The following is a 27,027-nucleotide window of genomic DNA, read 5'->3' on the forward strand; positions in this document are numbered from 1 at the left end:
TTGCTGGGGAGCCAACCTTGTGGTAAGAGGGTGGGAAATTTCAGCCCCAACCTCTGACCTCTGGGGACGGGAGGGGGCCGGGAGGCCAATGATTTCATCAATCATGCCTATGTAATGAAGCCTCCATAAAAACCCAAAAGGACAGCCTTCAGAGAGCTTCCTGGTTGGTGGACACACAGATCTGGAAAGGGGATCCAGAAGCTCCAGGCCCTTTCCCCATACTTCGCCTTATGCCTCCCTTCTATCTGGCTGTTCCTGAGTGATATCCTCTTATAATAAACTAGTAGTCTAGTAAGTAAAATGTTCCTCTGAGCTCTTGGAGCTGCTCTAGCAAATGAATCAAACCCAAGGAGGGAGCTGTTCCCACCTCTGGTTGGTCAGAAGCACAGGTAACCACCTGGACTTGTGACTGGCATCTGAAGAGTATGGGTGTGGGCATGGGAGTGGGGGGGGGGGCGTCTAGTGGGACACAGCCCTCAACCTGTGCGATTGGATGCCACCTCAAGGTAGACAGTGTCCGAATTGAGTTGAATTGTTCGACACCCAGTTGGTGTCTCAGAATTGGTGTGGGGCGAAATCCTCCACACACATGTTGGAATTGGGTCCAGAGTCGTTAGTTTCAAACAGAGAACAACGTGATACTTGTTTTAGGAACAAGAGTGCTAATAAATTCCTACAGATACTTTTCTCCCCCACCCACCCAGTTCTATTGATTGATAAAAATCTGATATATTCAGGGTGTAGGACATGATGAATTTATATAGATAGATCTGGTGAAATGATTCTTACAATCAAGCTTATTAACATAACAATCATTATCCTTTTTTCTGTGTGTCTGGTGAGGACACTTAAGATCTACTTACTCAAAAAAAAAAAAAAAAAAAAAGACCTACTTACTCGCTTAGCAAATTTCAAGTATACAATACAGTATTACTAACTCTAGTCACCATGCTCTCTATATTAGAACCCCAGAACTTACTTCTCTTAAATCAAAAGAGTGTACCCTTGACCAACATCTCCCCATTTCGCCCACACCCCCTAGTCCCTGGTAACCAACAGACTAATAGCCTTCTGGGTTAAATTGTGTCCTGCCCCCCTAAATTCCTATATTGAAGGGCTCTCAGTACCTGAGAATGTGACTCTATTTGGAGGTAGGGCCTTTAGGAAGGTAATTAAATTAAAATAAGGCTCTTAAGGGTGAGTCCTAATCCGGTCTGACTGGTATCTGCTTACCTAGAGATTAGGAGGGGTGTGTGACTGGCTCAGTTGGTAGAGAATGTGACTCTTGATGTTGGGGTCCTGAGTTCAGGCCCCAGATTGGGCATAGAGCTTACTTTAAAAAAACAAAAATCATGCCTTCAGCTCAGGGCATGATCCTGGGGTCCCAGGATCCAGTCTTGCATTGGGCTCTCCACAGGGAGCCTGCTTCTCCCTCTGCCTATGTCTCTATCTCTCTCTCTGTGTCTCTCATGCATAAATAAATAAAATCTTAAAAAAAAAAAATCTGAGGATACACTCAAATAGGTGCACTCGGAGGAAAGACTATACATAGACACAGCAAAGAAGGCAGCCACTCACAAACCAAGGAGACAGAACTCAGGAGAAGAAGCCAAATCTGTCAGTAGCTTGACCTTGGACTTCAGCCTCTGCCACTGTTGGAAAGTCAATGGTGGGCGATGAGGACACTGTCTCTGTGGTACTCTGATACAGCAGCTCCAGCGGCCCAATACAAAGAGCCTCTATTTTGCTTTGAGTCTCTAGAGGTTGATACACAGAACCACACTTTACAGAGATCCCATGACCGGATCAGGGACTGCAGAGATCTGAAGTCTGACCATTAAAAAAACAAACCACACACACACACACACACACACACACACACACACAGAGCAAAGTTCATATGGATTATGAAATCTAACCAACAGCTACCTGTTTACTCCTAAATACCTGAGGACAACTTTTCTTTGAACCACCTGCTGCAGAGCATTGCATCCTCCTGCTTCCTTCTGGGGACAGAGCTGGCCAAAGGCAGCCTGTGAGAGTTACCTGGAAGGCCCCAGCCTACTGGTTGTCCTCACGCAACAATGTGTTGGCTTTACTTCTACCTGTATGCTAGAGGCAGGAAAATATCACACCTTATTTCAAGTAATCTCTGTTAAAATCCCTCCCTCACCTTCAGAAGATGTTAAGAATCCAACAGGAAATCGGAAACTCGGTTAGCTAGAAATATCCAAATTGTCTCATTCCGAGTGAATTTGCCAAACAACTTCAAAGAAAGATAATAATGAAAGATAAGCCTTCCAACACCAGAGTATCTCTCTTTCCAAATGCTTCTACCAAATCTAAGAAAATAGACATTACCAAGGGCAAAAAAAAAAAAAAAAAAAAAAACTCCTTTGTAAAAATAAAGCTTTAATTATAGTCTGTTCTTGTGAATAACTCCTCAAGTATATCCTTCTCGAGAACCGGTTTCTTGTACCAGTCGACTCATCGCCGTCGCTGACTGCAGTGGAAAGTTACATTCCCCTATGAAACACAATCTTGTTGATACTAACACCTATTGAGGTTTGCATCAAATTGCTACGTGATGTGGCGTAATTAGGGACAGGTCGGGGGAATGATTACAAAGGATGCAGAGGACACCAGTCCCAAAGAGGTAAATAATGAAAAGATCATAAGTTGCTTTTGACTTTGGGTCAGGTGCTTACAAATTAGAAAGAGCTCATAGGCCAGGCTTCTTCAAACCTTGCAGAGAAGCATGTACCTGCTTGCCTGGTGCCAGAGTCTTTTTGAAAAGAAACCTGTGCATTTTCTACGTCCGACTTCTGCCAGAGGTTTCCTAAGAGCATCTTGAATCCAAATGACAAAATTAAATGCACACTAACTGCTAGTCCCCACAGCTTCATGCAAATGTGTGGCATTAGGAACTAAAAACAAGAATTATCTGTTACCTGAGAGTCATGCTTTGATATGCATCTAACAGACACCCATTCTATAGACTGAAAGGGCAATGCTCTAAAATGTTATAAAATTGTGTACTTGGATTACTACAAAAATAATTTATAAATAATTCTTATTTAAAATGAATTTTATCTTTTTTTTTCCGGAAAAATTAGCAGAATTTCAAGAGTTGAAAAATTTCTAAAGACTATGTAAGATTCTAGTTTCACTCTTTTGATTCATTTTGGTTATTATTATTAAAACATTAACAACTGTAAGAGGTCTTTAAGAACCTTACTGATACGCATAAAAAAAGAAGCAAATTTACATGCATTTCCAGAATAATACATTAGCTACAGAAGCAGCCCATGCTAAGATATTATTTTTACTTTCTAACTCTTATCAGACAGACCTTAATAAGTCAAGGATGCATATTGTACTCCAGAGCAACTACTAAGGAGGAACACTAAGAGAATAGTAAAGGAATGTAAAGTAGACAAATTAGGGGAGGGAAGAAAATAATGAAATAATGAGATAATTTTTTAAAACATAAAAAAATATATATCTTTTATATGAATAAATAAATATATGTATATAAAAATAAATATATATATGGGGGGAGGTGAGGAAAGAGTAGGCATTGGAGAAAAACATCCAAATCATAACTGGAAATTTTTTTAAAAGATTTTATTTATTTATTCATGAGAGACACAGAGAGAGAGAGGCAGAGACATAGGCAGAGGGAGAAGTATGCTCCCTGCAGGGAGACTAAAGTGACTCCATCCCAGGACTCAGGATTACAACCTGAGCAAAAGAGAGATGCTCAACCACTGAGCCACCCAGGTGTCACCATAACTGGAAATTTTAATACACTTCTCTCAGCATCATGAATCCACAACTCAGTAAGGCAATAGATGAACAATGCAAATGACAAGTTTAACCCAATTGACTCTTCGTTGTTGTTCAGTGCACCTACAAGGTACAAAATATACATTCGTTTCTGGGCATCTGGCTAGCTCAGTTGGTAGAGTGTGTGACTCTTGATCTCAGGGTTGTGAGTTGAAGTCTCATGCTGGGTATTGAAGTTACTTAAAAATAAAATAATAAAATCATTAAAAAAGAAAAAACAAAAATCCCCCAAAACCCAAACATTCTTTTCCAGTATACATGAAACTAGCTCTTTGTGGAACCATGAAGCAAGTCCGAAAAAAATGTCAAGGGACTGAGACAGTGTTTTCTGATCACATAGTGGAATTATACTGGAAATCAATGACACAAAAGATAACTAGAATATCCCGAAATATTTGTAAACAAAGCAATGTACTTATAAATAATCCACAGGTCAAAGAAGAAATGACAATGGACATCAGAATATATCTGGAAGTGAAAGGTAATAAAGATACGACATACCAAAACTTGAAAGATGCAACAAAAGCCACTTGTAGAGGGAAATTTATAGCCTTACAGGCTATATTGGAAAAGACTAAAAATCATGATTTCATATATATATAAATATACAGGGACACTGGGTGGCTTAGTTGTTTAGGTGTATCTGCCTTTGGCTCAGGTCACAATCCTAGGGTTGTGGGATCGAGCCCTACATTGGGCTCTCTGCTCATCAAGGAGTCTGCTTCTCCCTCTCCCTCTGTGCTCTCCCCCACTCTCTCTCAAATAAATAAATAAAACCTTAAAAAGAAAAGAAAAGAAATATACAATAGAAAAAAATTAACAGTCTAGTGTTGGCTCTTTAGGAACATTAATAAATCAACTTGGCTGGGTCATGGTGCCCAGATATGTGGTTAGATATTATTCTAAATGCTTCTGTGAGGGTGTTTTTGGATGAGATGAACATTTAAACTGGTGAGCTTTGAATAAGCAGATTGCTCTCCCTAATGTGGTGAGCTTCATCCAATTAGCTGAAGGCCTGAGTAGAACAAAAACAGTGACCTCCTCCAAGCAAGCATAAATGCTGCAACAAAAGGCTTTTTCAGACTTGAACTACACCACTGGGTCTCTCTTGAGACTCCAGCCTGATCCTCTTTGGACTTGAACTGTGACATCGGCTCAACCCTGGGTCTGCAGACTGCCAGCCCACCCTACAGATTTTGGACTTGCCAGTCTCTATAATTGCAGGAGCCAATTCCTTAAAGTAAGTCTCTCTATATATAAATATACGCATCCTGTTGATCTGTTTCCCCGGAGGACTCCCATACCACAGGCAGCTTGGGTGACTTTCATAAGCAGAATGTTGAACAAAAGAAACCAGATACAAATAATGAAAAACGTGTTTCCATTTATATAAAACTACAAGCAAAATTAATCTAAGGTAGCTTATGTATTTATATATATATATTCATATGTATACCATATACTTATATACTCATATTACATATATATAGGAAAGGGAATTTGTTTCATATATCTATATATCTACGTATCTCTGCATCTATCCATCTATCTATCCATCCATCCATATATCTCTTACTTGGTTCTGCTTCTCTGGAGAACTCTGATTTTTTTTTTTAATTTTTTTTATTGGAGTTCAATTTGCCAACATATAGCATATCACCCAGTGCTCGTCCTGTCAAGTGCCCCCCTGAGAACTCTGATTAATACAGATGTCCAGCAAAGACTTTTTAATACTTACCCATTTCCCCTTTGCTCACTATTGTCTGTTCACACTGGCTTCCTGGGTGAACACTCTTTCTGCCAGAGACCTTTGTACCAGCCCCCACGTCTGCCTGGACCTTATCTGGCTCTTTACAGCTTTCAGACCTCAGTTTATTTTTTAATTTTTTAAAAAATATTTTATTTATTTATTTGAGAGAGAAAGAGAAAGAGAGATATTGAGAGAGAGCATGAGCGGGGAAGGGGGCGGGGATGGGCAGAGGGAGAAGAAGAAGCAGAGTCCCTGCTGAGCAGGGAGCCCGATGTGGGACGGGATCCCAGGACCCTAGGGATCATGACTTGAGCCAAAGGCACACACTTAACCGACTGAGCCACCCAGGAGCCCCTGGACCTCAGTTTAAATGTCCCCTCCTCCAAGAGACCTTCTGGGGCCCTACTGGGTACCTGCTGTTACTGTTTATCAGGCTCCTGTTTGGTTTATTCGTGGCAAGAATCACAATCTATCACTAATACACTTCACAAATATCTGTCTCTCCCATGAAAATGTACATTCCAGGAGGGCAGAGACATTGCTGTGTTTTCTCCTGGGTCTATGTACACTGCCAGGAGATTTTAATAAGTATCTGTTGGATAAACAACTGAATGAATAAAGAAAGGAATGCCTAATGAATACACCTCAGAGGGCATTAATGTTAGCAATCTGATCTGGAAGGGAATGAGAACTAGAAACCTAAGAAAAAATGTTCTTAATCCCCTTTCTAAGTCATATCTTTTCAACTGATACTTTCTCCACGTTATCCTGACCCATCTTCCACTGTCAGGAAGCTCATGCATCCCAGCACTGGCCAGCACTTAGGAACCTACAAGGTTCCACTGTTCCAGGATGCTGTATTTTAGCCAACATCCCCTGTCCTATGGTGCAGCCAGGTCTCAGAGCTGATCTGTCACGAGCGTGGCAATTCCTGAGTGCAAGGCCACAGAAGGAAGGTCACAAAGACATGAGGAGACATGTTTGAGAAGCCAGGAACTTCACAGAGAAGTAAAACTATGCCCTTGTTGAAAGATAAAGTGTATCTAGCTGATCAAAGCATCAGAACGACTAGATAGATGGCCTAGAAAATTCTGGACACAACAACATTCTCTGTTTTGATCTGAGGGGCAACATGGATTTTTTGTTTAGTAACAACCCATCAAGCTGTAGTAACTTTACTATTATTAATTTAATTTAATTTATTTATTTGAGAGAGAGACAGAGATAGCAATTGACATAGCATGACTGGGGAGGAGAGGAGGGAAGCAGGGAGGCCTGATGTGGGGCTTGACCCCAGGATGCTGGGATGGCAACCTGAGCCGAAGTCAGATACTTAACCGACTGAGCCACCCAAGTGCCTCCAAGCTGTACCTTTATAATCTGTGTCCAGGCAATGCTTGTATAGTGTTCAGAAAAGAAACCTGCCAGGACCCATAAAAACTATTTCCTTGTGAAAAGCATTGGAATCAAGTGAGAACCTGGGTCCAGTCCTCACTTCCAGAAGGCTCCCCAGCCCACGTCAGCATAAATCTTTGTCAGGAAGGACTCGTTTTCTCATTTGATAAATATTTATTTGGGCACCTCCTGTGTACCAGGCATAGCTCTGGGAACAAAAATGAAACCAACCTCGCCCGCATGCAGTTCGCAGTCTGGAAGGAAGAGGTAGATGATAAATGATAAATAAAAGCACACAGTGTGTCCTGTGGGGTGAGAAGTGTCCTGGGGGGATGACAGTGTTGTGCATGGGACAGAAGATACAGAGGAGGGGGTACACCTGAACTAAGACGGCCAGGGACCATCTCCCTGGGGAGGTGACATCTGAGCCACGGCCCAGGGGAGGTAAGGAAGCCAGCAATGGCCTTCTGGGCAAAAACTATGCCAGGAGGAGGGAAGAGTAAGCAGAAAGGCCTGGGGTGGGACCTTGGAGGACACACACAGGCAAGGGAAGGGGGCTGGCCAGCTACCTGGACACAGCAAACTCCAGGGCCGTGAACCCCTGGGGGGGGTGTGGATAAAGGGGATGGAAATCAAAGCTTAGCTGCAAACGTGACTATTGCAAGACAAAACCGCCACTAAATTCCAATTTGATTAATTGATGCATCTAAAGGGTTCAAGACCCTCACAAGCCAGGTCCTATCATTGTCAGGCTGATACCAAAATGGCCATCTAGCTAGTCGGATCCCACCGTCTCTACCAAATCTTCCTCTGTTTGGGTTTAGACAGATAAAAGAAAAACGATGGGGAGCCCGGAAACCTGAGAAACTACCCCAATTCATCATGCACATCCCAACCTGCATTCCGGGGAGAAGTATTGCTTAGGGGAGTCTGGCCTCACAGCGCCCCTGGGTGTCAGGACCCCCTGTGGCCCCAGTGGCATGTGGCTCTCCTGCTGGACCCACTCCCACATCAGCCCTGCTGCATTATTTCAGGACGATGGCACCCGAACCCGCGCCCACACCCTGTTGACACTGTCCTCTGATTGGCTAAAAAAAGATTTGATAAAGCCCAAGGATCAGTGTTTAGGCTGCTGTTCTACCAAATAAAACGCTGGTCAGGAGGTGATTAAGTTCAAGCAGAGGGAGGAAATCCCGTTTTCCCAGCACTAGGATTAGACAGCAAGTCAGTATAATGGGACCACTTGTTCTCTCACACACCCACACAAATCCCTGACCTCTTTTTCCACCCAAGCCACCTTTCTGGGGCCATCCAGATGCCTGCCATTGTTCTACACCAAGATTCAAAGTCTGTAAGAATAGAGCCATTTATCAAGGGCCTGATTTATGCAGCCTTAAAAAGTGAACAGCAGCCAATCATCTGTTATTTGTGTTTTCTGATTCCATGAAAAACAAAACAAAATACAACAAAAACACTTCTTGGCTGAGGCCATCTGTCCCTGACCAGATTTTCCTATAGAACTTCTATGTACTCTGGTGATTAATATGGAGACATCAATCTACAATGACAGGAAAGCCGCGATGGCTTGATTTAACTGGAGCTCCAGGGGAACGTGGGAATCGATCATAGAGCTGTTTCTCTTAAGTGTACACGGGAACATGATGACACAGAGGATGAGGCCCTGGGCTCTGGGCAGTCAGGAGGGGTTCAGTACACAGAAGACCCATGGGCGTCACTCTACACCAACACTGGGCGGTATCATAAATAAATGTTGGTGGCCTTCACTCTGAAATGAGCCAAATCTTTACTTACATAGATTAAACTAAAATTTGACCCCAGTCTGTATATACTAGGACTTCATATGCTGCTCTCAATCCTGCTTTGGTAATGGAGATGGTCTCAAACGAGAAACCTGATCACAGATGGAGGCATAAGAGTGAAGCACCAAGATCTTTAGGTGAAAAATGCTCAGATCCTGGCAATTTCATGTGTTTTGACATGATACTAATCGGCCCTCAAGCCGTCCACCACAAGCTTGCAAAGTGCCTATGACTGCCAGGCAAGGCACAACCTAGTTTTCCCACATGCTAAGCTCACTGTCCCTCAGCTGACCCTCTAAGTGATTGTCACAAATTATAAAATAATTGAATAGTTATAAATAAGATTTGGCTTATGACGTGGGCTGAGGTGTCACCCTGAATCACAAGCTTCTCTTAGAGATGTTTCAAAGGGATACTAACCAAGAGAGTAGGTCTGCTATCTTCTGCATGTACTGAGACCGTAAACGCTCCTGTACGATAAGCCTACCAGGTCTCTCTCTTAGGCCGGGGAGGGAGCATGAGGCAGTCTGAAATGAAACAATCATGCCAGCTTTAGAAATGACACAGAGCCTCCAAGAGATGGGGGCACTGGGTCCTCCTGGGTTATATGGTGGGGCCGAGGAGCCCTCTGGCTGCTGAGCCAAGTACAGACCAAGGATATGCACAGCTTCTAGAATAGCAAATAGGTTTAGTAAAATGTCTAGAACACAGAAGAAAACTGTTGTGGGCATTCTCTTCATGAATATGCTGGGCTAGGTTCTGGCTTCCTGGGTCTCCCTTCCCACCAAATATACGTGAGCGGCCCACTGTCATTCTCTGGACAGACACCGATAGAAGGTTCCTGGACGCCGGGTCTTAGGTCGGGGTACAGAGCGAACCAGGTACCGTCCTGCCTTCAAGGATCAGGTGTACAGACTACAACAGTTGCTTATGCCCTGGGCGACCACTGCCCCAGGCAGACATGCATAGGAAAGACTCTCTAGTTTACGCTTGTTTTTTGTTCTGAGGCTGGAGGGCTGGGTGATGGGTGACATCTGCACTCTTAATGCTCTTATTCAGCACGATGGGCAAACGATTATGTTCACAACTGTTGCATAACAGAAAAGGCACCAAAATGTTACAGATCGATTGATAAGATTAGAGGAATTTCTGCCTTGACCCTAGACCTACCTAAAAATAAACAGTCCGATCACTGAATCAGGCAAAGGATATGAACTGTTCCGAGGAAGCAGGACCAGTAAACAAGCATGTGGAAAGATAGCATGATGTTGCAGTTACAGAGTCTGTGAAAGAAGAGGATGTTTCCTGAAGAGGAGCCTCGAGCCCCCTAGAATCTGTCAGCTGAATTTGACTTGGTGGGTGTAAGGTGAGGGCAGGGGCTGAGGCAGAGGCCAGGGGCTCAGATGGCAATGAGGGATGGGCAGCCGGGTGCACAGGGAACAGTAGTATTTAGAGCCAAGACCCTGGGGGCTGCTTCTGAATCCCAGGCCAGCCACCGGCACACACAGAACCTCTCCAGGGCCTCATGGAACAGCAGTGTGCACCTCACAGGGATGCTGGCATCAGCCTAGATGAGGGACCAGAGTGGAGAGGCAGGAGGGGCAGCGGTTAAGCACTCCTGGCTCTGCAGTAGAACAGCTTGGGCTCAATTCCTGCCTCTCCTCCAACTTAGTTGTGCAACACAGAGCCAGTGACTTCCGCTCCGAGTGCTTCAGTTATTACTCCATCCGAACAATGGGCACGATAGCAGCTTTTCTCTCACAGGGTCTGCGTGAGAGTCAGACAAGACCACACATTTCTAAGCATGTACAACAGTGCCTGGCACAGAACACTCTAGAAGCATTTACTTAAGCACACACTTGCTGTGGGGACTGGCATGTAGTAGTAGATGCTGAGTGAAAGGCTGGGGGAAAGTCACCACAGCCATGTTCCTTCTTGGGATGTGCTGGGAGGCAGGGAAAGAGGGTCATCAAAGGGGGAGAGGAATTGCCTAGTTTCTAACCTCTCCAAGGCTCTTGTCTGACCATGAGAGAGAGAGAGAGAGAGAGAGAGAGAGAGAGAGAAAAGGAACAACTGGGGCATAAGGAATAGTAATTCCTTATGAGGCATAATCCTAGTAATTCCGTGTTCTGATCAAGCTGAGTTTGACCTTTTAGCAAATTACTGACTCTGCTAAGAGTGAACACAACTCATCTACTCATCACAAATTCCAGTGTCTGGGGAATGGGTCCCGAAGGCCAGATTCTGCAGGCAGGCCCGGTCATCTCAGCCACTGTGGAAACCTATGTGGAGAAACAAAAATGCTGAGGTTTGCTCACTCCCAAGAGGCGGCTCCCTTTCCTACCTGAGAGCTGACTTCCCAACTGGCACGCAGGTTCAGACATGCAAGCTCTTTTTCTGGCCGTTGGAATGGCATCACTCCCCAAACCAACAGGTTGCCTGGACCAGATAGGCCTGCAAGCTGGCGTCCTGACAGCTCCAGTGGGATCATGGGTGCTGGACAAGCCATCCCAAGGGTCCAGGGAGCCGGCTGTCAGAAACCAGCTGCCACTCTGCCAAGCCAAGACATGCATGTGATCCAGCCAGGAAAGGGGCCTCCCTGGGGGCCACTGGTGCAGCCATCTGCACATAAACAGGCCCCGCTCCTAAATACGTCTGCATGGAGAGCTCTCACTGAGAGGCAAGAGGTGGACTGAGCCTGGAGGTCACCTGCCCCCGGAGCAGGGAGAGTGGTCACCTGTGTGAAGAACTATCTCTGTGGAGGGCATACTGGTGAGCCAGGCCTTCTGAGCACTTTCCAGCTACAGACTCAGCCTTACCCACAAGGTGGCCATTTCCAACTTCCAGACCAGCAAGTCGAGGCATAGAGAGGGTGAGCACAGAGAGGGTGAGCGAGCTGCCCAAAATCACACTGCGAGTGAGCAGCTGGCACTCTCACTGCTAAGCTCTGACCAATGACCTTCAGATGTGAGTGTCGGGTCTTCCCCTTGGCCAGAGACAGCGAAGAGTTCTTGGTGGGGTAGGTCACTCAAGCTTCATGCAAATGACTGGCTGGTGGTAAGGGAAAGTTGAGGAGAATGCCATCTGTGGCCCCAAGTAACTGCCCAGGAAAGCCCCGGGATAAGAGGGACAGGGTTGGCCCAAGTAGAAAAGTTCTAAGTGACTCGTGAGCACTGCTGTGGTTTCTTCATTACTGGGAGACCCAACCCTGTGCTTGGAGCCACGGAGTTCCTTTTTTTTTTACATGAGCAAACAGGGTGAGAGGGAGAAGACTCTGGGGTTCGATCTTACAACCCTGAGATCACAGTCTGAGCTAAAATCAAGTCAGATATTTAAACATAGAGCCACCCAGAAGCCCTGGCTTTCCTTTCTTTATGCTCTTCCCCAACTCTCCAGCTCACAGGACATGAGTTCCCTTCAGTTCAGATTCAGATTAGTCACGGGGGTAGGAGCAACATCCTGCTGTCTTGCTGGAGGCATAGATGTTTACAATCTCGTAGAAAAAGACTAGAAAAATCCATTTGGATCGAAAGGGTCCAGTACGAACATCTCCTGTAGATGGTGGAACAGGGTGCCTCGTGGTGCCTTCAGCCCCACCTGCAGAGAGGACAGGCCCAGGCCCTGGACGGTCAGGGGCCAGGCCCAGGCCCGCTGCACTACCCTTCCCCTTTGCACAGCAGAGCAAGGAAACTCAGCTGAAGCTCGCCAACTGCACAGGCCCCTAGGTCAACCCACTTGGTGACAGAGTCAACGGGTCTCAGGCATGTTTACTGACCGCTTGTTGGTCTGCACACACACTACCGGATGTGGTTGTCACATCAAGGAGGGAAACAGGAAGTGAGGAGGAAAGGGGGGCGAGGGGGTCAGGCATGGTGGGACAGGCTCCAGACCTGAACAAATTGCCTGGCTAGGCATCACACGGTAGTGTAGTCGTGTACTTGCTGTGTGTTTTGGGGCCAATTACAACCTCTCTGAGCACACTGAGGGGCCACCAGGTGATTTCTAGAGCTCTGTCCTTTCATGATATGAAGGCAGAACCATGCAGCCTGGATTCTGTGGCCAATAGCCACGTGGGGCTATTTCAATGAAAGTTACTTAAACTTAAAATAAGAAATCCAGTTCCTCAGTAGCACCAGCCACATTTTACGTGCTCAATAGCATGTGACAATTTAAAGTTATTAAAGCGAAATGAAACTAAACACGCAGTTTCTAAGTCATATCCACCAGATTTCAAATACTCAGTGGCTCAGTGGCTGCTATACTGAGCAGCACAGATAGGAAACCTTTTCCATCAACACAAAGTTCCGCTGGGCAGTGTCGAGACTGGGCAGATGGTGACATATAGTTCATAGAACATTCTTTAGGTCCCTTCATTAAAAGGAGAATTGAGTGCACGGTCAGAGTCTACTTGAAAGCCACGAGAGTGCTGGTGGTGTTTTCTGTGGGCAATTAGGTCTAGAACAGGAAAGTATTTGTTAAAGACACCTGCAAGGTAAGTTAAAATACCATACTGCCACACCGAGGTGATGGCCAATGGTAAAACATGAGAATACTCCTCTTAAAAGCTGGATCCGAGATAAGGATGCCACCTGGCACCACTGTAAGTAATATTTGAGTGTCATGTGGCCAAGAGAATAAAACACAAGTGTTGTAAAGAAGATGGCAAGACTCACTATTTACAGATGATATGATTTTACATCTGGCAAATGCAATACAATCCACCGAACGCCTCCTAGAAGCTATGAGGTTTTCGTATGGTGGTTGGTCACAGAGTTCATACACAGAAACAACAATTTCCTTTATGTGAAAGTAAAAATCAGAATAATAGGAAAAGCGAGCTCATATTTTAATACATTTCTTAAATTTACATAAAAAATATTTATACCCAAGAATCTACAACCTGAATACCAGCTAAAAGCGATAGGATTTGTATAAAGACAATGAAATGTATTGGCAGCATAAAGATGGCCCAAAGAAGTAGAACGTCATAGAAGCATAATATTCAAAGATGCCAATATTCCCTTAGTATAAACCCAGAGCAACCAAAATACCAACAGGTTTGGTTGTTGCATTTCTTATTTCATTATTTGTAGGGGGTAGAGGACGGTTTGAAAGTGACAGAATGAATGATTCTAAAGTTCATGAAGAATAAGCAAATGATACTGGCCAGGAAAATAATACTGAAAGAATGGCAGAGAATTAGACTCATTAATTGTTAAACGAGGGCTACCAGGTAAGACCACCTCCAGTACAGTAGCATGAAACTGGTTCAGAAATGGACAAAAAGGTTAACAGCAGAGCTCTGATTCTAGTATATCTAGCCATCCAGGTGTATTTCAAATCTATAGGATTTGGAACTCATAGGACACATGCAAAAAAGAAAACCATAAACCTACCTTAGACTCCTTATACCAAAATATCCCATGAATTAAAGGCAAACATCAAAAATAAAATGTAAAAGTACTAGGAAAAAAACATGCTGGGCAGCCGGGGTGGCTCAGCGGTTTAGCGCCTGCCTTCAGCCCAGGGCCTGATCCTGGAGACCTGGCATCGAGTCCCACGTCGGGCTCCCTGCATGGAGCCTGTTTCTCCCTCTGCCTCTCTCTCTCATTCTCTGTGTGTCTCTCATGAGTAAATAAGTAAAAACTAAAAAAAAAAAAAAAAAGTCTTTAAAAAAAAAAAAGAAAGAAAGAAAAAGAAAAAAACATACTCCTATACATCTTGGCCCAGGAAGGGACTCTGTAGGAATGAGACAAACCCAGAAGACTGGAAGGCAAAACTGCTATGTCTCTACTACAAATATAAAGAGTAAACATTTCTTTTTTTAAAAAAGTATTTTATTTATTTATTCATGAGAGACAGAGAGAGAGAGAGACAGGAAGAGAGAGAAGCAGGCTCCATGCAGGGAGCCCAACATGGGACTTGATCCCGGGTCTCCAGGATCAGGCCCTGGGCTGAAGGCTGTGCTAAACCGCTGAGCCACCCAGGCTGCCCAAGAGTAAACATTTCTGTAGGGTAAAAACCACATAGAGTCAAATGGCAAACTGGGGGAAATGTCTGCAATATATGTGATAAAATACCAATTCCTTTAATATACAGGAAACTCTTACAAATTCACTAGTCCAAAAGCTAACCAGAAAAGTAGCAAAAGAGATAAATGATCAATTTACAAGAACAACAAAACAATAACAAATGATCAATAAGCATAAAGATGGTCAGCCTTGATCTAAATCAAAGAAAAACAAATTCAAACAAAAAGACGCTATTTTTCACCTCTGAATGATCTTGGCCAATGATCCAAAAGGATTTATAGTCCCTTTTGTTGGCAAGAATGTGGGGAAAGAGAAAGTTTTATGCAGTGCAGGGGGTAATATATATTAGTATAAACATTTTGGAGAGCAAATTGGCAGTAGCTATCAATATCACTCTGCCCTCTGATCCAGAAATTCTACTCCTAGAAATGTAACTCACATACCTATTTACACAAGTAAACAAAGAGATATGTGTAAGGAACTGCTTCCCGTTTTTATAATGGGGGGAAAAATACCCTAGAAAACAACATGTCTACAACAGGAATTGCTGGCTAAACCTTATTATAATGCAATGCCAGGTAGTCACCAAAAGAAATGCACAGAGATATTGGAAAGATGTCCAAAATATTTTTAAAAAGGCGGGTGGCAAAAGAGTGTGTATAGTATGATACTGTATAAATATATTTAGTTGCATTTATCTCTTCATGTACACAACATGCATGTTTATACAGGCATAGAAATGTATGAAATAGTATATATAAAACTTAACTGAGGCTCTCTCTAAGAAATAGGTTGAGAGAAGAAGATGGGGAGCTTTTAGTAAATGTTTTTATTCATTTTTACAACCAAGTATTACATTTATTTATTTTAAAAGATTTTTTTTAAAGATTTTATTTATTTATTCATGACAGACACAGAGAAAGAGAGAGAGGCAGAGACACAGGCAGAGGGAGAAGCAGGCTCCACGCAGGGAGCCTGATGTGGGACTCGATCCAGGGTCTCCAGGTTCATGCCCCGAGCAGAAGGTGGCGCCAAACCGCTGGGCCATCAGGGCTGCCCTATTTTAAAAGATTTTATTTATGTCTGTGAAAGAGACAGCATAAGAGGGAGGTAGGGGTGTGCAGAGGGAGCCTGACACAGGGCTTGATCCCAGGACTCCATGATCATGACCTGAGCTGAATGCAGGTGCCCAACCAACTGAGCCACCCAGGCAGCCCCGCCCCCAATATTACTTCTAGAATAAATTACTCTTCAAATCAAACAGCAATCTAGACAAATGTAATAACCCACGGTTGGGACTCAGCAAGTGTACTTATTATGAGTTGTGCTCCTCAGAAAGTTCTCCCTAATGCCATTAAATACCACTACACCAGCACACTGTGGACCTAACACAATGGTGTGTCAACTCTTTGCTAAAGCCAACTTATAACGGCAGTGCTCTCTGGCTAGAAAGATAAGGGGTGAGTTATCCTAGACCAAAATCACAGAGATCTGGCCCTAAGACATATGAACCCAGATCCCACAGTGCCAAAGCCCAACCTTCGGTCCCCACTGGTGCTGCCCTATGATGTAATCATCTGGAATTACTGGATTTGGGGACAGAGTGGTGGGTGACATGCTGGTGCGGGGATAACATGAAGTTTTTAAAGACTGGTTCATTTAATTAAAAGCACAGCAGGCCACTGAGTACTAAGCAGACAGCATGCATTTCATTAAGGAAGGTCATCTTTCCTGGCACGGTCTAATGGAAACCAGGGCAGCCTTCATAGATAAGATCACAAGCTGATTTTGCCCTGTTAGGGACAAGATCTGGCAAAGAAATGACCAGCCACCTTCTACCAAGGGTGCTAGAGGCTGGCTGGTGCAATAAATGGAGTTAGCAGATGACAGTAAATTTCTGAAAAGATGTGTATGTCTCCTAAAAGGCATTCTAAGAACAGTGAAAGAGAAGGGAGAGAAAAAGAGAGAAAGGAAAGAAGAGATGGAGGGCAAGAGACAGGGAAAGCCTCCCCAGCAAACATATATTTATTTTTCAACTACAGATTTTTTTTTAACTGTGCCAGGAAGCCTAGGATTTCTTATTAGCAGCATTAATGATCTTATGCTTTAGAGCTAATGGTTTTTATATCCATTATCTTATTTGAGATTTATTTTGATAAAGCATTTAGTTTCTTGTTTTCAGCTTTGTAGCAGAGCTCATTTCATGTTAAAACATGCCTATCTAGAGGCACCTGGGTGGCTCAGTGGTTGAGCGTCTGCTTTTGGCTCAGGTACTGATCCCGGGTTCCTGGGTCCCGCATGGGGCTCTTCGGCCTGTTAATTTCATACACGTGCTCACATGTGTGGGCAACTCCTGGGAAGAAAAGACTTAATATTTACTGGACTTCAAAGAGCAATACTTTCATTTTTATGGGTCTTATTTCTACTGCTGCACTTAATATTTATTAGGTGGCTACTACGTGGCAGGCACTGTCCTAGGCACAGGATAGTGAGCAACACTTTAATATCTGCATTTTAATAATTTTAATGAACTTGCTAACAAGTACCAAACATTTACTTGGAGCCTGGTATTATGGTTACCCCTTTATTTTGTGAAAATTAAGAAAAGAAAACCTCACTAAGATGGGAAGCCAGAAGTGGGGGAGCTAACATCCTACCTCTTGTCAATTGCAGGGAGAGTGGTACCTTGCACAAGCATATTACTCTAACACCCCATAGGAAGAATTTTCTCCCTGCCCAGCAACAGCTCAGCCAATAAGAGACGGTCACAGCCCAGCCAATGAGAGACAATCACTGCCCAGCCAATGAGAGATGGTCAGAGCCCAGCCAATGAGAGACAATCACCGCCCAGCCAATGAGAGACAATCACTGCCCAGCCAAGGAGAGACGATCACAGCCCAGCCAACGAGAATCCACTACACTTGAACTCCCAGTTCAGGGCAATGGATTTTTTTTGTTGTTGTTGTTTACACATCTCTCTCAACATCCTCTCTCTTCTGGAAACTAGCATTCTTCTGTTTTGTTCTCCAGACTTGCCTGTAATTTTTCCATCACTTGCTTGACTGGGATTGCAATTCGGTTATTCCTGACCAACCCATTTTTGCTGGTAAAAGAACTAATGGCTTTATTGTACTCTATTTACTTTTAGTTACCTAGAGACTACTGTTTATTTTTTAAATTGAAGTACACTTGACATGTAATACTGACAGTTTTAAGGTTAACAATTTATATGCTCTCCTCTCATTCTTATTTAGGGAAGGAAAAACTCTTCTTTTACCTTTTAAGGTTTTCCAGCTGGACTAAACATTAAGTTGACATGAGATAGATTAATAGGAGAGGGGAAAAAAAAACCCAAAAACTCATGAAGTTTTATTATGTGTGCACAGAGGCCACATAATGAGATTGAGACCCAAACTAATGACCAAGGCAGACTGTTTTTATACTTGTTAGACAAAGAGACAATAGATCTGTAAGGAATTGACAAGATAAAGAAGATTTCACTTTAGGGGTTTCAATTAGTAAGGAACTCTAATCAGAATTTGGGCTGGGGTAGTAAGTTAGTAAAAAGTAACAGGGTTATTTATATAGCTTTCTTGGCCCTGAATTTATTTCTGGTGATAAGGCTGTCTCTTCACCTCCCGGTACAGGGAGGGTACCTTCCGCAGGGGAGGCTTATTTCCTGCTTTTAGGGGGACAGAGGAGGGTGTGAGGAGTGTCCTTCCTGCACAGGTTGGGTCTTACATAACTTCTGTTTAAAATAATCAGTATGCCAAAGTGGCACATTTTGGAGGTGCCCTGCCCTTGTTCCCCATGGTCACAAACCTGTGAGTTAGGTAGGTACTCTGATTACCCATTTTAAAAACAAAGAGACCAAAGCACAAAAAAGTTACTTGCCCAAGGTCACACAGTCCATTGCTGACAGAGCTGGGATCTGAATTCAGGCTGACTTGGTTTTGGGGCTCCCCCTCCCAGCCCCAACATCTAACACCGTTCACCAGGCACGACTCGAAAGCAAGGTGGGTTATATGCCCATAAAAGAGGGTGAGCACTTAGGGGTATTATGTGCACACAGCCCTGCACATTTCCACCCTCAGCTGAGCCATACAAGTAAGATGAGTAACAAGTAGCTGGGGAAACTGTAATTAGGTGATCCTGCCAAGGTGGCCCCCTGTGGTATCTCATAGAGAAAGTGAAGGAGGAAAATGAAATAAATGAACAAAAATTAAAATGGCAACCCAGGATTGAACATCATCTAATGATATATTCATTGCTGTTAAAACGGGGGCCTTGCTAAAGACTACACACACATTTTGGAATATCTCCTGCCATCAGATACCATCCCAGACACTGCCTCACAGCATCCAGGAAGAGTGAACGCACCACCCCACCCTCCTTTCCCAGATTGAAGATGAGGCTCAGAACCTCAGCCAGAGCCCTGGAGGTGGCCCAATGGTACAGCTTCATTCCAGGCTGCTAGCCCAGCACGCCAGGCTCCATTCTGTCCTCTGCAGAACAGCCCCTCCAGCAAGGGCAGGGAGTCATCCCTCAGCATGCAGCCTTCCTACCTGTCACCCCACCTCACTCACGCCACGGTCTCCGGCTTGCTTACCATGCTGAGGACCAGGTCATTTCCCCCAGCTTGCTCTGCAGAACTGAGATACTCAAAACATGAAGGTTACGAAGTTATCTTGTTGATTAACAGTATTTCCCAATATAGGTCAAGAAGAAATGCTTGACAGAACAGAGTAAATTAGGGTCAAAATGTTAGTCCCCTGCAAATTTACTGACCACTTCAAAGAAATATATAAATTCAGAACCGATTTTTAAAATGAAAGCATTCTTGGGGCACCTGGGTGGCTCAGTGGTTGAGCATCTACCTTCAGCTCAGGTCATGATCCCGGGATCTTGGGATCGAGCCTGCGTCTGTCTCTGCCTATGTCCCTGCTTCTCTCCCGGTCTCTAATGAGTAAATAAATTAAATCTTAAAAAAAAAAAAAAAGAAAACATTCTAGAAATATTGTGTTGGGATAAACAGAGATATTGAGTTGGAAGGCTACACGTTAGATTGAGCTATGCTAGAAAGAGAGCTACAGGTACAAACCAACCCTGATATTGCCGAACATCTGCAAGTATCTTCCAGAGACACTTCATCAACAACCTAGTGAATTTTCTCATGGGTGAAAATGCCCCTGTTTTTAGGGGCTGCAAAGGAGTTTATGAGACTACTGACCCAGACCTGAGGTGGTCTCCATCACTGTCCAAGATCTGCAGCTTAGGCTACAAAGGTGGATGTGTGGGCACGGCCAAAATCTGAGTTCCCAAGAATCCTCACTCCAGCCCAGAACACTTGTCACCACGTAGCCTGAGCAGTAGGGAATTCTGGAACCATCCCAGGACAGGGTCTCCCAGTGAGAGAACACCTCCACTGTGCAGGTCTGGGGACCTATCTGCTTTACTTTTAAAAGTAGTCTATGTAGGGGCGCCTGCGTGGCTCAGTCAAGGGCCCAACTCTTGATTTTGCTCGGGTCACGATCTCAGGGTCCTGAGATCCAGCCCTGCATCGGGTCCTGCGCTGGTATTGTCTCCATCTGTCCCTCTCCCCTACTCTCTCTCAAAAAAATTTTTTTAAAGTAGTCTCAATATCTGAAGCCAGCTCAGAAAACTCCCAACATTTCTAAAACAGTGTTTGTGTCAACTGAGTTCCCTTTGTGTATCTTTATGCTAATCATTTGAATCATAGTCCTACCAAATTGCAAATCTGAGCACAGGGCAGGGGAAGTCACAAACTGGTACCAGGCATGGTTGCAGTAGGAGGACCACTGCTGTAGGTGAACACATGCCCCTGTGTTTCCTGTTCCAAAGGCGGTGGTGTTGCCCAGCAGCAGGGAAGGAGCCGCTCAGGGAGGTGGCTCTCTTACAGCCTTGGTCTTCCAGGGGAAGGGGAGGTGGTGTCTTTCCACTTGAAAGTTTCAACTACTAACTTATCTTTAAATAACTTCTTTTGCAGCACAGGCGTGACTTCTTCCTGCTTGAAAATGCACTGTCTGTGTCGTTGCCTGAATTAAAGACTAAGTCAACCTCCCACAGGGGAGGCTCCCACAGAACATACGCGAGGTTACTCCCCCCTGGTGGCCAGAGCTGGTATGATCAGCAGCGCCCGATTAGCTCTGGGGCAAAGCTCTCTCTGCCTCTCCAACCAGAGGGGGCCCCAGATGCCCTTCTCTTTGTCAGCCCCCTAAGTTAAGCCTGTCCTGGCTGATGACTCTGGCTGTCCTCCTCATTATTTTTCTGCTCTGGGTTCTTTTAGTTGGAGCAGGGGTGGAAGAGGAAAGGACATTTTAAAACAGAATTAAATGAGCAGTATAAACACCAGTAGGCAGGGGGCAGGGAGACCTGTTCTAGTTCTCACCAATATCCAGGGAGCACCCCTGGGGAAACATCATCCCCTCTCTGAGCCTTGATTCCTCCTTGGAGAAATGCAAGGTATGTGCCTGAGGGCCCTTCCTGCCCTGGTTCTGGGAGAGTGCCCACAGTCAGCTGCCCAGTTGCTGTGGAGCCTATGGGCTCCGTTTTGCAAAGGCGGAAGGAAGGCTTCTTCTTCTATAAAATAGGCAAATATAGTATTTATCTTAGAAGGTTGTAAGAAGGGTTAAATAATGTACATACAATACGTGGCACAAATGGGGCCAAATAAATGGGATGCTAATCATTAATTGTATAAGTAATGACTCTATCCTTTAGCATCCAAACTTAAGAGTCAGAGGGGGTACTACTACTGACTTTCCTGGGATGACAGGCATAAATCAGACATGCAAATGGGACATACTGTCACCTTATTCATAAGTAATAACCATCAGAGGATTTGAAAAAGTCCCCAGTAAATAAGAGGCTTAAAAAAAAATTCATATACATGTTCTGGCTTTGTGAGGCTGTGTTTGGCAAACCCTCAAATGTTAACTGGACAAAATCGATGCTGGAGTCAGTGAGACGCTCTGGCTACAAACTAGCAGACAGGCCTCCTGCTGACCAGGGCAGGACAGGAGGCAGGAGTATGGGTGTGAAGGAACCAGAATCTATCACCCCCAACATCCCCTTTGACATAAAGGTTATTTTGAGCTGAAGGCAATTAAGGGCACAGGCAGGAAAAAATGATCTTCTCCCCCTTTTTCTGCCTAAAGGCAGGACATAAATTCTCCTTCTGCTGGAGAGGACTCCAGACCCGGATCAGCCCAGAGAAGGCACCAGAGGAGTCTGCAAACAACCTTACCCCGTTAGCTTCCTCCCACATAGTTACCTTTCCTGTAGTTTGCTGCCCTGGGAAGCCTGAGATGGCTTTTCTCTGCCCTGTCATTCCTCTGCTGGTATTTGTTCAAGAGGACTTACAAGCCCAGTTACATTTCGCTGAGGTTTCTCCCTTGTGACGTGCACTGCACACATGTCTTCCTCTTGGTCATCTGTCTTTTTGTCAGAGAGTCACAGCTGAAAACCTAGGATGGGTTGAGGTCAAGCTCTGTCTTCTTTACAGGTGGAAGGCTGGAAAGCTGGGTAGAAGAGAACTGGATTCACACTAGAGAAATTCTCTTCTTGGGCAACTTGCTACTTGGAAAAGTCTGATTTGCCACGTGGGGGTGCCCAGGAGCCTGGGGCAAATGGGCTGGGCTCTACTGACCGAACGGTGCAGAGCCAAACGGTGGTGAGAGCCAGAGATGACCTTACAGAGATTATTCAATTCACCTGCTCACTTTAGAGACGAAGCAACTGACATTTGGCTGAATAACTGGCCCAAGGACGTGTTTTTGTGGGGTTTTTTTTGTTTGTTTGTTTTTTTTTATGGATCTCCTAAGCACTATGGTTATATTTACCATAACACACAGAATTTAAAATTTTAATTTTGTGTCTTTGCTGCTAGCCTGTGAGCCCCGTGAAGGGAGGGATGGTGTGTGTCACTCGTTGTGCGTCCCCTCAGGCTGACTTCACCGTGGCTGTGGGGTAGGGTGGTAACTGGCTTCATTCTGCAGCTGAGGACGCCAGGCCTGGGGAGCGGGACAGACTCACCTGGGATCCCGTGGCTGGTCCTGCAACCAGCACAGTGCTCAGAACAGGCACTCAGTAAGTATTTGTTGAATGAATGAATGAATGAATGACCAAGTGAGTGAGTGAGTGAAGCAATGGAGCCAGGATTCCAATCCAGGGCTCCAGTGCCCAGGCCTGCCTTCTGGTTGAGCACAAGAATATCACTAGGGCTGTCACTGATGTACCGCAGGAACTCAGACACATCCGTTAAGTACAAATAAATGGCTGAAAGAAGAATAGAGCTGTAACTCATCTGAACCTCAGTTTCCTGTAGATAAAAATACTTTCTTCACAGAGCTGCCCTGGGGTTTCAATAAGATGTGAAAGATATGAAAAATTCATGTGCATTGCCGCACCGCACACTGCAAGATGATTCCAGCATAGGCTCTGAAGTTGGCTAAAATGAAATCACGGGACCTGCACGCTTCCTGGCTCTGTGACCTGGGACAGGCAGCTTGGCCTCTGCTGGCCCCTGCTTCCACTGTGGAATGGGGATGGTAACAGCACCTACTGCATACAGTTCTCGTAAGAAGATGAAAAGAAGCAGATTACACATAAGGAGGCACTTCATGTTAATGAATGGGAACTACTTTATTATCTTCGAAAAAAAGAAAGTTTTACAAGAGGTATTAAGGTGGGAAGGAAAACAAGCTACTGTTGTGTTGAGTGAAAACAAAAAAACCCCAGACTCGGCTCTCTGAATGAAGTCACATTTTCGCCTCTTCAATCTGAATTCAGGCCAGCCTCAAATACTTGCTCTCTGGTGTTGATTAGGACCTCACATGGGAGTTGCATACTGCACCTGCTGAAATTAGTACCGAAAGGAAAAATACGGACTCTTCCCGATGTAAACGGATCTAGCTTCCCAAGCTCTTCTTTCAGAAACACAGTGGCTAACAGCTTTTGATACGTTAGAAACTCAATAACCTAGCTATAATCCTATGAATGAAGTATTTGATGTTCAGTGGTGCAGTCTCAAACCGCGGAGAATATAACTTATCTTTTCTAGGGTTGAAGCTAAAAAAAAAGTCAGGTTAGAAAATACCGTAATGAACACTTCTGAATGTTAGCTGCCCCAAGAAGTCAAAAAGTTTATAAGAAAAAAAGGGAACTAATAGCTTGTGTGGCAGGCAGCCTGAGATGGCCCCAGTGACCACCTCCCTGGAGTCCCTGCCCTGGCGCACGCCCCCTGTCCCTTGCGGGTGGTCAGCCTTACCGCCTCACTTCTCATGATCAGAACAAAGCAAATGTGGTGGGATTTCACTCTCAGATCACGGTACCAAAAGACTCTGAATCCCATGCCTCTCACATGTCCTTCTTCACTTGCTCTGATGGAAGCTAACTGCCAGGTCAGGAGCTGCCCTACAGAGAGGTCCATGTGGCAAGGAAACGAGGGAAGTCTCTAGCCAGTGGCCACCACGGAAGGGAGGTCCTCAGCCCAACAACCCCCCCAGAAACGCAGTCCTGCTGCCGGCCATGTGAGTGAGCCTGGAAGTACACACTCCACCAGTGCAGCCTTCAGATGAGGCTGCAGCTGATACTTCACTGCAGACTAAGAGAGGGGGAGAGAGAAAGAAATAGAGAAAGAGAGGGAGGCAGGCCAGGCTAAGCCATCCCTGGATTCCTGATCCTTGGATGCTGTGAGATAATAAAATTTACTATTTTCAACTGCTAAGTTTTGAGTCAGTCTGGCGCATAGCAGTAGATAACACACTAGCGGACGTTGCATGACAGTGAGAAGCTCTTTATGTGCATCGTAACATGTACGTGCTATATTATCACCGCCACTTTGCAGGTAGAGAAACTAAGGCACGAAGGGGCAGGTGGAGCGACATAGCTTCTTCAGACTCACGTGTGTAAGCGTGTAGGGCAGGTATGCTGAAGATCCATATCTTAGCTATCAGACGGCACTGCCCCTTCACATACACACTTGGGTGGGGAACGCGAGCATATCAACCCAATTAAATCTTTGGATGTTGGGGATCCCTGGGTGGCTCAGCCATTTAGCGCCTTCCTTCCACCCAGGGTGTGATCCTGGAGACCCGGGATCGAGTCCCGCATCGGGCTCCCTGCATGGAGCCCGCTTCTCCCTCTGCCTGTGTCTCTGCCTCTCTCCGTGTGTCTCTAACGAATAAGTAAATAAAATCTTAAAAAAAAAAAAAAATCTTTGGATGTTAAAAATCAATAAATTAAAACAGTCTACGCCAACTAAATCAAATCCAGCAAAGGATTGCTACAGTAACTGACATGTACACGTGAAGGCAACCCTTTTCCCAACATCAAACTTTTGAGTTGAGGGACTTAATATGTTCCTACTGGTTATGTTTTGAAAGTGTATCTGTTTTGCCCAACGAGGGCAGGAGAGCTATTTTTACTTCCCATTGCCGAGGTAGAGCCTGTCAATGCTCAGAGAACACAATATCGTCATTTACTGTCAGCATCTCCACGTTTGGGTGGTGATTAGTACTTACAAAAGAAAAAAAATTCCTCTCTCAACACTGAATTGTATTTCAAATGACGGGCACTCCTAACAATGGTGCATAGAAGATGCGTACGAGAGGGTCTGAGGCCGTCACCCTCCACACACGCAGGTGTGTGCTCGGCCCTGCTGTGTGTGCCAGCCGGCTAGGACTGACCAGGCGTGATGCAGTCACAGACCAGGGAAACAGGCCCCCTCCAATGACACAGATGCAAGGAGTGCATTCTACCGTTTGATTACAATTTTTTAAAAGGAGGAAGAGGGCATTTGGGTGGCTCAGCTGGTGAAGCATCTGCCTTCAGCTCAGGTCGTGATCCCAGGATCCTGAGATCGAGCCCCGCATTGGGGTCTGCTCAGCAAGGAATCTGCTTCTCCCTCTGCCCCTGCTTGCGCTCTCTTTTCTCTCCCTCGCTCTCTCTCTCTTTCTTTCTCAAATAAATAAAATTAAAAAAAAAAAAAAAGGAAAGAGAGGATACAGCTTAAAATATAAACACAGGAATTGGAATCTAGCAGCCTCTGCGTTAGCTATTCTGTTCTATCACAAAGCCGATTTGTCTTTTGTTCCCTTATGTAATGTCTTGGGGCTCGGAAAGCTGTAGTTACGGGCAATGACATTTGAAGCTACTGCTGCCGAGGAAAAATGCTTTGAGCGATGTGTGGTGGTGGCCGATTGAGCTGAAAGGCAACCACACACTTGCTCGCAGTGATGGGCAGGGATCAAAGGAACTTCACGGATATAAAAAATCATTTGATTTATATAAGAATCAGAAATTCTAAAATTGGGGAAATAGTGAATAAAATTCTGAAATAAACTTTGCACATACATAACACCTAGGTTTTGGTTTTGTTTTTGAACATGGGACATTCTGCACGCTTCAAAATAAATTAAACCAGATCGTATTGGCTTACTGTCCTTCTGCTCTCCAGGGGGCTTCAGGGGGCAATTTCAGGCATAGTTTAAGTTTGAGGAACCAAGTGCCTGCGACACTAGGGTGAAAGGTGAAAACGGCCCACAAGCGCCTGGAGTTTACACGGCAGTGGAACCCGACCGCTACTGTCCTGCTGGGATGTCACATTTTCCAGCACGCTGCCACAGGAGGACTTGGCAGGCACAAACACCACCACGTACCTTGTGAGCAGCAGCTACGCATACCAGCCATGCTACCCTGGACCTCAAGAACATCTCAGTCAACAACGACTATTGCACGGTGTCTTATCTGCCAAAACACCAGTTTGGGGAGCACAAGTCCGGGATCTGCCGTTTGGCAGCAGCAGAAGGGGATGCACCCGAAGGCCACGGGAGGCAACCCCGTGTTCAAGTACATGCTCTTATCTCACGGGTCACCTCCCAAAGGCTTGGGCTCCAGGGCTGACAGCCAATCATCCAGCTTTCCAGCTACAAGGTCAAACACCACTCAGAGAAGGGAGGCGCCAGACCAAGGGCCTGACTCCTATTTTAGACTCAAGGAAATCAAGGCACAGATGTGGCTCAAAATGGAACCCAAAGGGGACGCCTGGGTGGCTTGGCAGTTGAGCGTCTGCCTGTGGCTCATGAGGGTCCTGATCCTGGGATCTGGGATTGAGTCGCGCATTGGGCTCCTTTTGGGGAGCATGCTTCTCCCTCTGCCT

General features: G+C 45.0%; 1 protein-coding gene and 2 long non-coding RNA genes across 6 annotated transcripts in view; 1 reads left to right on the forward strand and 2 right to left on the reverse strand.

The window, feature by feature from the left end:
- Nucleotides 1-17,911, reverse strand: LOC140621618 (uncharacterized). Its single transcript, XR_012021366.1, has 3 exons — nucleotides 17,504-17,911; nucleotides 9,235-11,096; nucleotides 1-4,028 (listed from the first exon to the last, which is right to left on the reverse strand). It is a non-coding gene; the product is annotated as an uncharacterized lncRNA (long non-coding RNA).
- The window catches only part of RCAN1 (regulator of calcineurin 1), a 94,040-nt gene that overhangs the window by 61,283 nt on the left and 5,730 nt on the right, over nucleotides 1-27,027 (reverse strand). The window lies entirely within an intron of this gene.
- Nucleotides 4,316-25,859, forward strand: LOC140621615 (uncharacterized). Of its 2 annotated transcripts, XR_012021359.1 has the most exons (4): nucleotides 4,316-4,330; nucleotides 17,520-17,952; nucleotides 20,854-20,987; nucleotides 22,372-25,859. It is a non-coding gene; the product is annotated as an uncharacterized lncRNA (long non-coding RNA). The 2 variants fall into 2 exon arrangements; XR_012021358.1 differs by lacking the exon at nucleotides 22,372-25,859 and having other exon boundaries at nucleotides 20,854-21,637.

The sequence above is a fragment of the Canis lupus genome, chromosome 30 (genome assembly GCF_048164855.1).
Source record: "Canis lupus baileyi chromosome 30, mCanLup2.hap1, whole genome shotgun sequence".
Taxonomy (NCBI): domain Eukaryota; kingdom Metazoa; phylum Chordata; class Mammalia; order Carnivora; family Canidae; genus Canis; species Canis lupus.